At 36.4% G+C, this 15,728-nt stretch overlaps 1 protein-coding gene across 10 annotated transcripts in view; it reads left to right on the plus strand.

Moving 5' to 3' along the window:
• The first annotated feature begins 1,929 nt into the window (after positions 1-1,929).
• The window catches only part of LOC120634577 (muscle calcium channel subunit alpha-1-like), an 82,454-nt gene continuing 68,655 nt past the window's right edge, over positions 1,930-15,728 (plus strand). For all 10 annotated transcript variants that reach the window (XM_039905284.1, XM_039905287.1, XM_039905286.1 and 7 more), the window contains exon 1: positions 1,930-2,107. The gene's annotated coding sequence lies outside the window, so the exon portion shown is untranslated. The remainder of the gene's footprint in view (positions 2,108-15,728) is intronic.

A 15,728-nucleotide genomic window follows, 5' to 3' on the forward strand; every position in this document is an offset into this window, starting at 1 on the left:
CATTGTATTTACAAAACAAATAACTTTTATATTTCAGTTTGTCGGTTCAAGATGGCCGCCGCCACAAAATGGCGAATTACGTATTTTTTCACAATTTCCGCAATATGGGTATCAAATGAAAGGGCTTGACTAGTACAATAATTCACACAATATTAAAAGAGGGGGGGTTTTTAAATTTTAAATTATGTTATTCATCATTAAAGACATTGTTGCATTTGTTTTGGGATACTTTAAACAGCCCGTCTATGTGATTAGACCCTCCTTGGAATACCAACCATTCCTACAATTGTAGTGTATAGTACCGTTTGTAGAAGCGACAATAATAGATGTTACAATTGCATTCGCAGTAGCTGCTGCACATCTATGACCTACATGCCCGCGCTAAAAATAAATCCTGCGCTCGGAACGGTGTGCGCGCCGGAAGACAGACTAACAATACTATAACAACTATAACAATGAATTAATATAATTCAACAATACAAACATCGCCACGTAGCCTCAAAGTAAGCGTAGCTTGTATTAATGAATAGTATACATAAATACATATAATATACAGATAAACAACCACTGAAAAACATTCATGTTTTATCTTGAGCAATAAAGACGACAGTGATTAACTCTTACTCTTATTTAACTATGTTTTAGTATATATTAGTTTATTATTTTTTATATTTATTATTATTAGTATTTTATGTGTGTAATCTTGATAAGTATTTGTGTGTAATTGTTCGTAAGTATGTATATAATAATAATACACCCCAACAATCGGTTTCTCTTGGTTTTCCTAATCCTAAGGTTGCCTGGAAGAGATCGCTACTAAGCGATAAGGCCGCCCTTTGTATCCTACTTTTTAAGTTTATTTTTGTTGTGTCCATTGTTTTTTTCACACAAACATTTTCCAGTTGTGGGGTCTGAACCTACAGCCTTGGACTCAGAAAGCGGGGTCTTTGCCAAAAACTACACATCAATACTTTACCATCAACATCGTCATCATCAGTGTGCAAGCTTCCATAGGTCTTTCCGAGAGTACAGTCACGGTTAAACACACGGTCCACGCCTTTCTCATCCAGCCGCTTCCAGCTACCTTCTTTTAAGGGCATCTGTCCAACGGTTTGTAGGTCGCCCCACACTGCGCGGTCTCCACTCCAGAATACGTCTGCCCCAACGTCCATCGGTTTTACGATAGACATGAGATGACGATGTGTGTATGGTCGTAGTAAATTTATTTATTTATTAAAAGAAAAAAGTTTTACGTGACAACGACTTTGAGTGGTAAAATAATTTTAATGTGAATATTCATTCGTATAGTAGGAAGAAGGATGAAATAATAGTAACAATTTAAAACATTTATTTATACAAAGAATTATATTTAAAACATTAATTTATACAAAGAATCTCGCACTGAATTTCATATTAACAAAATTTTATTTTTACCTTTACACATACATACGTATTTATATACAAATATACATACAATAACTTGCAATACATTTGAGTACAATGAAACAGCGTTTACTACAAAGGGACGCATGCCTTTCACTTTTTATGTCTGTCTCTCTCGCTCTTAGGCGGGCTAACCATGCCCGAGTGGAAGGGACGCGTGCCTCTCACTCGCTCTCATTGTGAGCGCATAACGTGAGCGGAGCGTAACGCAGTTTCTTGAAGTGTCACCCGGCAAACCAATTTATAAGACATTGTCACGTCAAAAAAACAATAATAGAAGTTGGAGAACGTTGGGCTGGACTAAAATAACACTAATTTATGCTGATAACTTGCTTTGTATATCCGGGCAGAGTTTATATTAAAGATTTTAATAATATGTTCTCTCTTGTTACAGGGGACCAAATCGTCGAACCAACAAATAATTCCATCATCGTCTGAAAAAAAAATCCCATAGCTACAAACCTACTTTCCTAATAATAATAAGAATAGTTAACATTTGAATATATTAATAGACTGCATAAGGTCCAAAGTTCATAACGAAGTTTAGATAGAATTTAATATCTTAAATCCCTTTGTTTGATAAAGTGTAGTGAAGTGAGTGGCGTATGGCATTCCCAACGGAAACGGGTTCGATTCTCTGGCTGCGAACAGTGGACTCATACAGGTATGTTTTTTTTTTCTTTTTTTTAGCCCTTTACAGCAATCTCATCTGCTCGAATTTAATTAAGTAACCACGTGTCCGAACAAACAATGCTCTTTCAATATAGTCTATGGCTACTACCACAGATTACTAAATAGGTTATGCGAAGTTTGTATAGGTAATGCGTTCTGAAATCAAACTCATATACTCAGACCACACTTAGGTGCGCCTACCTATATTTTACCTTAGTAACGTCATAAAATCGGAACATTTAATAATATTTATTTAAACATAACTATTCCGTGGCGAGTTATTTTCAAAAATTAATAAGAATTTAATTAAGTAACCACGTGTCCGAACAAACAATGCTCTTTCAATAAAGTCTATGGCTGTGAATGACATTGACATTCGTTACGCGCGTTTTTTTAAATATGCAAAATTAAATGTATATTTTTCATTATTTCTGAGAGATTATCTTAATATTTTTTTCCGTAAGAACCTTCTCTTAATAATAACAAACACAACAAAAAAAGAATTAGTGAAATCGGTCCAGCCATTCACGCGTGATGCCGTGACCAAGGAAAACGGGTTTCATTTTTATATATATATAAGAATAAGATATAAGATAAGATATAAGAATAAGATATAAGATAAGATCACCCTGTAAAAATATTAAATTAAAAGAAGCATATTTATTTTTCCATACAAACGAATCGAATCAACATTATTTCGTAATTTGATAACACATTCTATATATTGAAGATGCAAAATACCTTAAATATAAAGATTTTATTACATTTTCTTTTCACAAGCTTTAAATGTGAGAAGGTTGAAGTTTTTAAGCAAAGGTCGCGCTTAGTAAGCGTTATCTGCGCACAATGGGCGAACATTTTAATATTTAATATCATTCCGACTGGAATTCAACTAGCAGATGCCCATTGTGATGTTATATTACAATCTCAGAGTGTTTGAACTGGTACAATTAAAGTATTTATGGATATTCAGCTTCTTTTACTACCTAGAAAAGTTTTATCTATGTTGTATCTAAGTATACTATTCTCACTTAACCGTTAGATAACTCAACACACCTTTGAAAGTTTCCTTTGTTAAAGTTCACTATATATTATCGCAATGATTGAATCAATGTTTGGGAAGGCACTGGCCCCTAAGATACGGGATTTCCTAGTTTAGGGGTAAGGATTCCAAAGATTTATTGTACTGAGTTTTTCTAATAAATATTTTCTTTTTCTATTTCTTGAAAAACCCAACACTATATTGGCCCAATCATGCTCACCACTAGACCATCGAGTCACACATATAAATAACGTTAATGGCCCGCGACGTCAATAAAACTAATGTTAACGAGTACGCCAATAACAGTTATTGTCTTTAGACACGACATTGTCCGTAATTATTTGCATAGACGTCACCAGAGCGTTTCTCTAAGGTATTTATTACGTTTAACGGATAGAGCAATGCAAAAGCTTTTTTTAATCTATCTACTAGATAGCCCTTTACTACAATCTTACCCGGTAAGCAAAGGCGTACACTTCATACATGCACAAAAGCACTATCTACTCTAGTTTTTTTAATAACTAATAATTAAAATAACAATAAAACCTTTCCAGTAAAAGAAAAAATATTAAACTAGGTTAAGGAATTGCGGAGTTATGGATTACATTTCCATCATTCCCGTTGGCACCCTATTGTTTTTCGGGATGAAAATTATAATTTATTTTAATGCGGAGTATCAGCTATAAGTTTACTAAATTGCACTCAAATACGTGCAGTATTTGCGTGATGGCATACAGACAAAAATGCACAAAGACAAACAGATATTTATTTCACAAATTGCATTTTTGTCTTCTATTACTGATTTCTAACGCCTCCCAGTTATTTGTTTGCAAAAATCTTTAATGTACAGACACAACAATTCAACAAAATGCAAACAACTAATTGCATATTATAATATTGCATTTACTAATGTCTGTTTTGAAAGAGTATCTCATCATCATCGTCCCTTTACAGAGCATGGGTCTTTTATCAGAAGGCTAGAAGCTAGAAGCCCTAGAAGATTAATTCCTTTTCCCTACGTGATTAAATCAGAAGCGGGATCAGGAAAAGGATCAGACCGAAATATGAAGCTGAGTGAGTTGCAAAGCGTAAATGGCAATTGTAGGGTTATATAGTTCAGGACAGCTCAATAATACTAGCTGTTGCCCGCGACTTCGTCTGCGTTTGATTTTGTTTTTAAAGTATTGAGTATCGCTAAGCCTTAAATGATTATAGTAGTATATATATATAACATGTGACTGTCAATTAATTATAGACAAATAATTTGCAATAAAATAAAATTGCGACTATAATTAAAGATCTAAGCTATCATATCTCTTAAGTTGGACCAGACTGCTCACGGTGTGCCCATTTAATTCAATATCGGTTAAGTAGTTTAGGAGTCCATCGCGGACAAACATCGTGACAGGAGATTTATATATATTAAGATATACAGGGCAATATAATATTCGTAGACTCCCCTTTTACATGTTTATTTTAATTCTTTATTGCATACTGTTGAATAAGGTACATTTTCTTCCAGTTTACTTGGTGTTTTTGGAAAATGTATTGTGTGTGCGTAGTATGGCTTTAGGTGGACATAGAACAAAAAAAACAAGTGGTGCAGTTCTGTTTTGCACGCTTCATAAGCGTTGAGGTGATGCTCCCGCTATATGAAAGTCAAGGACTTTTCAAAACTAAAAATGACTGTATTTTTCTCACATTGCACTTATAGGATAATATAGGCTGCTAGGGCTCTTAATACACTTGACACTTTTTACATTTTCATATAAAATACCCCTCTCTCAAAATCAATGGCAAGGTCCATCAACCTGTCGTATAATCGAGGTCATTGGACGAAATCGATTTCATTAATAAAAAAGCAAACCGTACAATATATGGCAATAGTTGGCCAAGTGGCAATAGTGGGCAGCGACCCTGCTTTCTGAGTCAAGGCTTTTTTCAATGTCTGGTATATTTATGTATATTTTTCATAAAAATATTCATCAGTTATCTTAGTACTCATGACACAAGCAAAGCTTACTTTGATGGCGATTTGTATATTGTCGTAGTATATTTATTTATAATTTATTATCGGTAAAGTTGTCGAAAGTTCTCTCCTTATAAGTCTTATAACGAGGGAAGCCGTAATTTTTTAGTAAGTAGGTTCGAGGTGCAATAAGAACGAATAGGAAATTCCTAACTCCGTCGAGCATTAGGCATTTGGAACACGTATCAATCGTACCGCCCAATTACCGTCGGAAGTGAAATGCCTACAGCCTGTTCACTGGGGAATTCCCCCCACGGTCGCACACGTTCCTGTAGCAAGTAAGGTACAGTTAGGGTATATGGCAGTTATATTAACACCATACGCGTCGGTTTCTACTAGACATCTTACTAGAACGCTGAATCGGTAGGTATCCAGCCACTGCTGAAACCTAAGCAGACCAGAGGAAATTCAGGAATTGTTAATTCCCAAATTAACCCTGCCGGAAACCAAAACCGGGATGTTGGCTACAAAACCAAGGATGTTGGCAAAATGCATGATGAAAACATCCTTGTTGATTGCGGAACTCTTAAATGATCATCGTCATCATCATATCAACCCATTACCGGCCCACACGTGGCACGGGCCTCCTCCTTAATGAGAAGGGGTTAAAACCTTAATCCACCACGCTGGCCTAGTGCTTCGTGGACTCCAAACACCTTTCAGAACTTTCTGCAGGTTCCCTCACAATGTTTTTCTCCACCGTCGAAGCAAAGAGATTCTTCTTCTTTCTCTGGGCTTGTCTCCGCAATTGATCGGCCGGAACCTTCCGTCGTACGTAGTGCCACTGGTACAGCTCCCCGCTGGGTCACTCCAGCCAGTCGAACTCCAGAATAAAGTGTTTCAGGGAGTAATGCTGGGGAGCCAAGGTATGCGTTGCTGCGCGTTGTTCTTAAAGCAAAGTGATATTGTAATTGCTTAAAACGCACATCACTTAGAAAGTAAGAGGTGTGTGTGTGTGTGTCCTAACCACTGAGCTATCATCGCTAAAATGATTAAAGATATATTTCGGAGAGTGCGCTCGGGAACTATTTAATATGGTTCCTTCTTCACCTTTCTACCATCGGACTGCAAGGCATCGTAAGGATCTGCACCGTTACGTAGTTGATGTCCCTTGGACTCGTACAAAGCGTTTTGATTCCACGTTCCCAATTCGATGCACCGCAAAGATCTGCAGGGTTCTTTCATGTATTATTACAGTGCAAGATTTTTTTTTGCAGCACTGCTGTCAAACGTCACTTTTGTTTATTTATTGTATGGAAAAGTGACGTTTGACAGCAGTGATAGCAAGATTTACGCCTGTCGCAAGCCTGCCGCGAGATACGTTATTACCCTGCGGGAATGCTCTTCCGGCTTCCGTCTTGCCCGATACCTATAATATGGGCTCCTACAAATAAAGAGTTAATATTCATCTCCTGTCCAGACGCGCTCCATCTTAGGCCGCAACGCCATTTATTTTCGGGTGTAATTGCGGCCAAGCGCAAATCTATATTTGAAAAGAAAATGTTGCAAAGACGAAAAATCACAATTAACTTCGGCCCCGTAAAAGTCGCGTGTCCTAAGACAATTCAGTTGCAACGTTTCACGTGGACTCGCAACTCCATCAACTTTGCCCTACTCGCTTTCTTATTGCATCCATGTAATACTACTAAATTTCAGTAGTATTTTATGCATTTCTTATCTTCGTGGTGAAGTAGGATAAAATGGGGTATCAAAATGTACGTGATCAAATTTAATGAAAGCCAGGATTTTTGAGATTGATATATTTTTTGACGACCTCCCTGGAGCCACAGTGAGCGCTATGAATTTAAGTAGGAGGTCCCGGGTTCGCTCCTGACAGAGGCAATTTGGGAGTTTATAATTTTTGAATTTTCTCTGGTCTGGTCTGGTGGGAGGCTTTGGCCGTGGCTAGTTACCACCCTACCGATAAAGACGTGCTAAGCGATTTAGCGTTCCGGTGCGATGTCGCATAGATACCGATTAGGGGTATGACTACCATCAGTGGTGTGCGTAGAGGGTATGCCCAGGTATGCAGATGATATAAAAATCTATATAAAACAAAAGAAGCATATTATTTTTCCTTACGAATTTAAAACATTATAAGTGCTTACTTATACAACCCTGTTGAAGGTAAAAGACCGAAACTCGCATAGTACCAACGTTATGTCGCTTGTACCTAATAAAGTGGTATAAGTCACGTGGTAATAATTTTGCATGAGGGCCATTACCTATCCGATTTTTTTCAGTAAAAACTATATGGTTTACTTATAAACTAATAAGTTTTCGGTTTCACAGATAAGTTTCAGAGACAGTACATTACGTACCTCTAAAGCTTGCGAAGTATTATTTTGATTTTCATTAACACGTTGTATATATTTTTTCTAATTTAACGCGGGTGACGCCGCGGGATAGGATACAGCCGCGAGGCTTTATTGTCTTTGATTTGAGTAGCACTCTAGATGGTTCGTGTCAACAGCGCTATCGGTGCCCTTTGACGCGCAATCTCCAGCTCTTGACCCTCGACCCTCGTTGGCGACACTGGCTGAATCGATGCCAACATTTATTATTGATGGCGATACGACGATGTCTGCACAGTGGGCTCTGGCAACGTGCGTACGCCTTGGCCTTACTGGCACCATAGAATAGATTAGTATAGAAGTGGCACACAGGCTACTCCTAAAACGAAGAGGTTATCAATTCGGTTGTTTAAAAAAAAAAAAAAACATTATTTATGTTCGGGCATAACTCCGCCATTTATGGTCTAGCAAAATTGATTTTGTTCAAATATAATTTTTTCCGCTTTTTTTTCATATAAATATCTGTTACCGTCACCTGCAGGGCTAGCACAGGCGGGAGTCAAAAATTATATTTCCCCGATTATACCCCCGACAAGGAATACAATTAACGTGTCCACCTGCTAAATCATGGGAACATGGAATAGGAGAAGTTAACCCCCGTTTATTATTACACACTAGCGTACCCAGCCCTCTTCGCCGGGCTAGATTTTGCTTTATTTTATTTAAACAATAAACTTACATCATAAAATTTTTAATTTAAGTCTCATAATATATTAAATCATTTATTTCTCTCCGTATTCATTCTCTTCTATTCTCTTCTCGAGCGGGTGAAGATCATAATTTCATCATAGTAAATAAAAGCTGTATTTGACAGTTCAAAAATAGGGGTGCTCCGATCGTCACTAAACTTTACAGAATTACTCGCCAGGTCAATCCGGAGATTCCCTGAAAGTTTCATTGAAATCGGTCCAGTCGTTTCTGAGCCTATACCGAACATACCCACACACTTTATCTTTGATATATAATTATATATAGATATATTATTTCCACTCGTTCGCCAATGCTCTGAGAGTTGATAAAGCTGTGGGAAAAGATACATTTTTATCCTTTCCCCAGGGAGATACTTGTCTCCTGCCCATGCTAGCCGTGCTTATGGTAAGTTGTATAATAAGTCTATGCTCTTAAATCGTCCTATTAGAATTGAATAAAGAACATAATCCTCATTCAACCAGTGCATTGTGTCCAAAAACAGTGCAAACGCCCCGCGTACGTCTCACTTTACACCCGCGGAATGTTGCTAGGTCACAATTTTTTCCCATTTTATGATGAACGCTTATAACATTAGAGGTAAAATAATTACTGTCAACTGCTCAATGGTATGAAGTGACAAACCGTTTGTTCGAGAAACCAATCTAAAGTGGTGTGGTTTCCGTTGCTTCAATATTAGTCGTGTACACGGTTTCTGTATGTTCTTTATTCTGTGGCTGCACAATGATACTGATCTTGTTTGAAGTCTCTTAAAAACTAAAGTAAAAGCGAATGAAATTGTCGGCAACAGCCATTGAAGAACATTTGTATTTGTAGTTAGAAAACTGACTTGAAACTTTAAAGGGGGCGGTAGCCCGGCGTTAAGACTCACTGACCTCCATAAATATAAAACAACTCCATTAAGATTCTTTGCGCCATTCAGAATTAAATTTTTCCCTTAACTTCCCCTATTAAGAACACCCACGGAGAGAAACCGCGTAAATCACTTACGCAACTTTTGAATGGAGCAATCAGCATTGCGGTTGCTCGTTTCTCTCGGCAAATGCAAATGTTTTAAAAAAAAACATTTGCATGCATAGTATAAGTACCTTATAAAGTGAAATTATAGCTTTGGGCAGTGGGCAGCGACCCTGTTTTATGAGTCCAAGCCCGTGGGACCGATTCCCACATCTGGAGAATGTTCATGTGATGGACATGAATGTTTTTCAGTATCTGGGTGTTTATCTGTATATTATTAGTATTTATGTGTATTATATTCATAAAATAATATTAATCAGCTATCTTAGTGCTCATAACACAAGCTACGCTTTCTTTGGGGCTAGATGACGATGTGTGAATTGTCGTAATACATTGAGTATATTGGTTTACATCCTTGGTGCGCAGGGTTCTGGCTAGTTCCAACGGCCTTCTGAGGGTAGGTACTTGCTGGCAGGACTGATTGTCAGTACCTGTGCCATTGCTGCATGGTAAACGTGCTTTCCAATCGGGCATGCTAGAAGGGTTTTTATATAAACTATTTCCTTAGGCTCAGTTTACTAACAGTTAACTTTGTATTTTACTAACCATTTATGACCAAGACGGTCGAAATAAATATTTTTTTTTTTTTTTTTAATTTATATTTGTTTAATATTAAGATCCTGAGCTGGTGTTTTTTTTGGATATAAAAGAACCCCGAGCAAAAAATAAGTAAAGATAATGGACTCGAACTGGGGTTCTCTTGTTTCAGAACCGCCTTATTTACCACCTAAGCTATTATAATCTTGTAGATAATGACGAAGTTTACGTTCGTATTCTAATGATGGTGTAGCAGTTTTTCACTGCCCGAAAACACGTATAAAACGACGTTTGCTAATAATAACAAATATATATAAATAAAACTAAATATTAAAATCCCCCGACTTCAAATCTTCATTATTTTACTAGTCAAGCGATTTGATAACCATATTGTAAGAGTTGTGGCAAAATAAATGCAATTCCCTTTTTCGTAGTGGCCGCCATTTTGGATTTAAATTTGCCATAGTGTTTAGTAGTCTACTAGTTCAGCCCTTTCATTTGATACCGTATTGAAGGGATGGTGAAAAATCATTTAATCTGCCATTTTTGTGACGGCGGCCATCTTTGACCTCTTTTCATCAAATATAAGAAGAAACACTCCCGATTAATTCACCTTTCAAGCAAAAATACGACATCATAATTGTAATCGTAATCGCGATTACAATCGAAATCGAAATCGCATTTGCAAAAAAAAAAATGATCGGGATACTTATGATAATCTAAATCGTAATGGTAATCTTAATTGCAATCGAAATTGTAATCGTAATCAGGATCACGGAAGCATAATCATAATCGAAATCATAATCCTAATCCAAATGGTAATGCTAATCGTTATCGAAATCAAAATCGAAATAACCATTTAAAACGAAATCGTAATGATAGACGTAATTACAATCAAAATCGCAATCGCAATCGTAATCGCAATTGAAATGGTAATGGTAATCAGGATCATAATCGAAATCATAATCATAATCAAATTCATAATCGAAATCGAAATCGTAATTGTAATAGGATCATAGTCAGAATCATAATTTAAATCGTAATCAGGTTCATAATCAGAATCGTAATCGTATCGATATTGAAATCGAACTCGTAATTGTAATCAGGATCATAGTCAGGATCATTATTGGATAAGATATTTTTTTTAAAATAAGTAATCGAAACCCGACGCACAGTCCTCGGCGCGCCGCCGCGCCGCCAGAACATATTGTAGGCCCATCACAGGCACCTGTGATGGGCAAGATGCATGCATACAGTTTCCATTATTATAAGGTTTTTTATAACTATATATAAAATAAGCTAAAATACCAGGGTACGAACAAGCGTACAACAAACCCAGCAATGTTTTTTTTGTTTCCACCATCACACGATCAAATAATACTCGGCTATGAAAGTAGAGCAATTTATACAACAACTTTCTCATCTTTTAGTTCCTAATATTATAGTAGGATTTCTCTCTAAGCTTACGATTTATATAAAGTCACTGAGAGGCATCTAAAAGATTCAATTATTTCTGTTTTATTTCTGCAACTCTATTTTTGTTTAGCTTCAAAAGGTGGATTGTATAAAGCGTTGTTTTAAACACACGTTGGGAATCAAAGAAATGAGATGGTTATTTACGAAGCGTCTACCAATTAGACTTTTGTTTGTAACACAGCTCAACGACTGGAGTCAAGACGCGCCGACGAGCTTGGTGCAAAATAACTTTTCATCGTTTGGTCAGATATTTAAAATATTAATATATATATATATTGGATAGAAGTAGGCGTTACTTTGAATTCCATGATATATTGTGAAAATTAAGCTTAATGTGCCATACTCCGCGAAAAGATGATGACGGAAAAAGCAGGAGAATCTGTATGGTGTAATTTAAAATTTCTTCAATCCTTATACTCCACATCAAACAGATCTTCAGCAATGTACCAAGAGGGGACTTACTGTACGCCGTACAGTAAGCTTATAGAAAATCACCATAGCTCCCGTACAGTGTACAGGAGCTATGGTGACACGTTTAATCGTATCAATAGGAAGATCTTCTTCCGTCGAGCGGGTGATCGTGCTCGGGGACCGAGGTCCGAAAATTCATCCTTGGAAGATGTATATATATAACAATGTTTATAATACTCACTTCAATGGGTAGTTGAAATAAAGACAAAATTGCGTTTCTGTGAAAATACAAGAAACAACATTTAAATCCCTTACTTCAGGTCTGTTTTTTAAATGCCACTTATCACTGTAAAAAACAATTGTTATAAGTGTTAGGATTTAAATTTAAATAGCATTATAATTTCCACTTCTTTGTTATTTTTTTAATTTAATCTTATTTTTGAACGAGACGATCGGTTGTCATTCTCCGATTGGTTAACGCCGGTAGACGCATAACGGCGGGAACCAATCAAATTGCTTGGATTCTACCTGGACGCTAGGAGTTTTGGCGGGAAATTGGATTTTGTCTTGGCGGGTTGGATCGTTCTTTGAGAGAGTTATGAAGTGAATTGCGAGGTTGTAAAACGATAAGTTCATATTGTCATAGTTTATAAAGTAAATTAATAAAGTGATATTTGTATGGTATGTTTATTTGCATCTTTTCGTGGCCTCATCGCTATCCTACTAAAGTTTATAATAATTCAGAAGTGACAAGACAGCGTTACCTTTTCAACGCGTAAGTACACGCCCAATTATATAATTTTATTAGCTGTTTAATTAATTTATAATAATATTTAGCTACGCGAAATGTTACTAACAATCATTATGGTTATGTCATAATAACATGTACGATTAATATTTATGTTGTTAACCTAATTGAGTGTGCACGGACTCAGTGCCTATTTTGCAATATTTTTTCAGTGAGTTTTAATTTCATTTGTAACAGTATATTTACATACTCATATTGTAGGTTATATAAAAATAAGATCCCATAAATTACCGAGCTCTGGATCTGATATTATTTTTCCGATAGACATTATTTTCAAATGTACCAAACGTAGGTTTAACTTATTATGGCATTCAGGCTATCGCAAATATGATAAAAATTTAATATTAACAGTCACTTTCTACGTAACGGTGATTTGAGAATTTGTGACATGTTTCTAAATCTTACAAAAAAAAAACAAAAACAATGGAATCGAATTCTTTATTTTTCATTTGTATTTATTTGTTACGCGCAGATGTCTACACCCCTTGTTAAGTTTATTTAAAAAAAAAAAATTCAAACTTAAACTTTGTTTTCTTGTATCTGACCCTACCCGTGGAATATCGAAGCCGGAGCCGACTGAGGGAGCGGAGCCGTAGCTGGCTATGTGCACGCAGATCTTCTCGGGTCCTGAGTCGGGAGCTAGAGCCAAGCCGTGAGCGGGTGAAGATTTAGGAGAGGCTGTTACTGCAACTGCGAGAGCAACAATAGAAGTCGCAGCCGCTACACCGCGCCAGCTATGACTTCGCACCGGGCTACTCCGCGGCAACATTCAAGTCGCAGTCAACGCAGCGACCACGTGTCCTGAGATCAGCGGGCGGCGCGGCGGGCAGAGCCTGGGGCCGGTGCAGTGCATGCTGCCGGGCGGCGCGTCGTGGCGTCGCGAGATATGATAAAAGGTCACGTCGTCTTTCCGATTCTAAGAAATGTTTTGAAATGTCTTAAGGACAGTTTGACGTCTCAACCGTGTAGGTACTGAAGTTCTTTCCAAACAGTTGAACCCAAATATAGTTTCAATTTCGACTCCCTCCACCAAACCAAAGGATAGATGTTTGGCTAAAAAGAAAACAATGATTTTGCTTATGTATACGGTTGGAAAAAAATAAATAAAACTGTCACTCATTTTGCTATAAAGAAACTCCAAGGCCTTGACAAAATATGGTAGGAAGACCTAAATTCAGTTTTGTTACCGGGCCGAAATGGCAAGAGAAATTAGTAAATGTTTTTCCTTGCGAGCAAAATTAGGGCCAGGCTTTAAGGGATATACTTAAAAGGAAGAGCAGGTATAATACCTATAGAAATTTAATTTTATGAAAAGCGATATAGTTGATAGGCGTGCAGTTATTCATGATATCAGTGAAAGGAGTTTAAAATCCGGTGCTCTAGTATTTCGTTCCTGATTAGTTATTGCAATTTTTGATAAGCAGCAAGAACTCGTACCAAAACTATTTGTCTCAGGAAAAGAATTCCCTCTCTCTTTTTATTTGAAAATTAATGAAAAATGGGCAAATAAACGGCACGTCACGTCAAACATTTGTCGTTTTCGGCAGTGAGATTAGGCTGGTGAAGGAATCCTTAGTTAAGGAGTTAGGTGTGGCTCATGACTACGAGTATATACCGTCTTTATTACGGGGATTCGGCAATGTAAAATGATTATAGAATTAGTGTTAATGGAGTATACGCTCGTGTTCTATGTAAAGTTATATTTGGCAATTTGCTAAAAGATCTATATCTATCCTCAAAGATCAGCCATACCCGAAACAGCCCCATATTATCGTTTCTAAAGTTGCAACTAAGCTCCAGTTCATGGATATCGGCAGGAAGATGTCACTTTTGATACAAGAATCTTTGATTGGAATTAGTACGGCATGAGTGGTAGAGATCCATGGAGCAGTATCGGTAAGGCAAGACTTGAACATAATTTTAAGGGAAACGGCATCGTAAGAAAAAGTCTTGAGGGTAAGCCGACCATGCAATATTTCATTTGTGGTGGTCTCTATCGCTCTGAAAGTTGACATGTCAGTATAACAGTTCCCTTGTTGCGAACCTTGCTGGATTTCAGGTAGTTCATTTTTGTGCAGGGCAAAACGAGTAGACGTTGAAGTAAAAACATCAAACCACTTATGATTATGGTTATTTAAGATAATTTTGATTTAAAATAGAAGCCTGTCAGTTATAAATACCAGAAATAGATAAGCAGAGAATGTAAGAGTTGCTCGATCGTTACAAACATTCTTTTGCGTCTTCAATTAAAGAAAGAAAGAAGAAAAATGTTACATAAATTTGTTAAAGAACAAAAAAAAAAAAAAAAGTGTGTGACAAAGGAGCTGGCTCAGTATAACTGCATACTAAAAAGCGCAGCACTGGTTTTCAGCCAGCCCCGTTGTCTTCGTCGTCACTGAATCCTCACGACTAAACAATAACAAAATAATCAAAAAAAAAAGGACAATAACATAGAATATAATATATAAACAAACGAAAGATATTTTTACATTAACATAAGCTTTATTAACCCCTGAAGGACATCATGAAATACAAAATCATCTAAGAGGTAAATCATAAACAAAATCAAAAAGTATGACACTAATAAACATGAAAAACTAAAATCTATAATCAAATGTAAAGTCAAATGTAATGTGAGTGTCTTTAGTGTGCATAAAGGAAAAATTATATAAAAGTAGGTAGGTAAAAGGCGCTTCACACCTTTTAGTAATAATTTGTTATTTATTTATTAATTTTTTTTATTTACTAGTGGTCATTGAGATTTTTGTACAATAATTTGAAGTATTTTTTTTAACTTTATTTGTAGACGTAAAGATCTAGGTTGTACTAACGCGACCACGATGGATATAGAGTTGATATTGAGTTAAACAGCCAATGTACTCTCTTCTATCGACCTTAAAGGTTTATTTATCTAGGAACAATAGAAATACAAAGACGGAAGTAGAATACAATAGTTGGAAAATCCAAAAGTCCACGCCTCATAATCTTATTCATTACAATAAAATTGAGATTATTTGAAAATAATAATTAAACTACATCTAATTATACCGTAAACAGTAATAGGCTTTTATTCCTCAAATACTAAAGCCTATGAAAAAAAAAAAACCAACTCGATAAGTGAAGTATTTCGCTAGTTATCGTGACCACAAGATACGGGATCCGCACATACAGACACACGGACGTCCAAGACAGAACTTTTTTTTTTTTTTTTTTAATAATGTTTTAATTAGT

Source organism: Pararge aegeria, chromosome 24, assembly GCF_905163445.1.
Source record: "Pararge aegeria chromosome 24, ilParAegt1.1, whole genome shotgun sequence".
NCBI lineage: Eukaryota > Metazoa > Arthropoda > Insecta > Lepidoptera > Nymphalidae > Pararge > Pararge aegeria.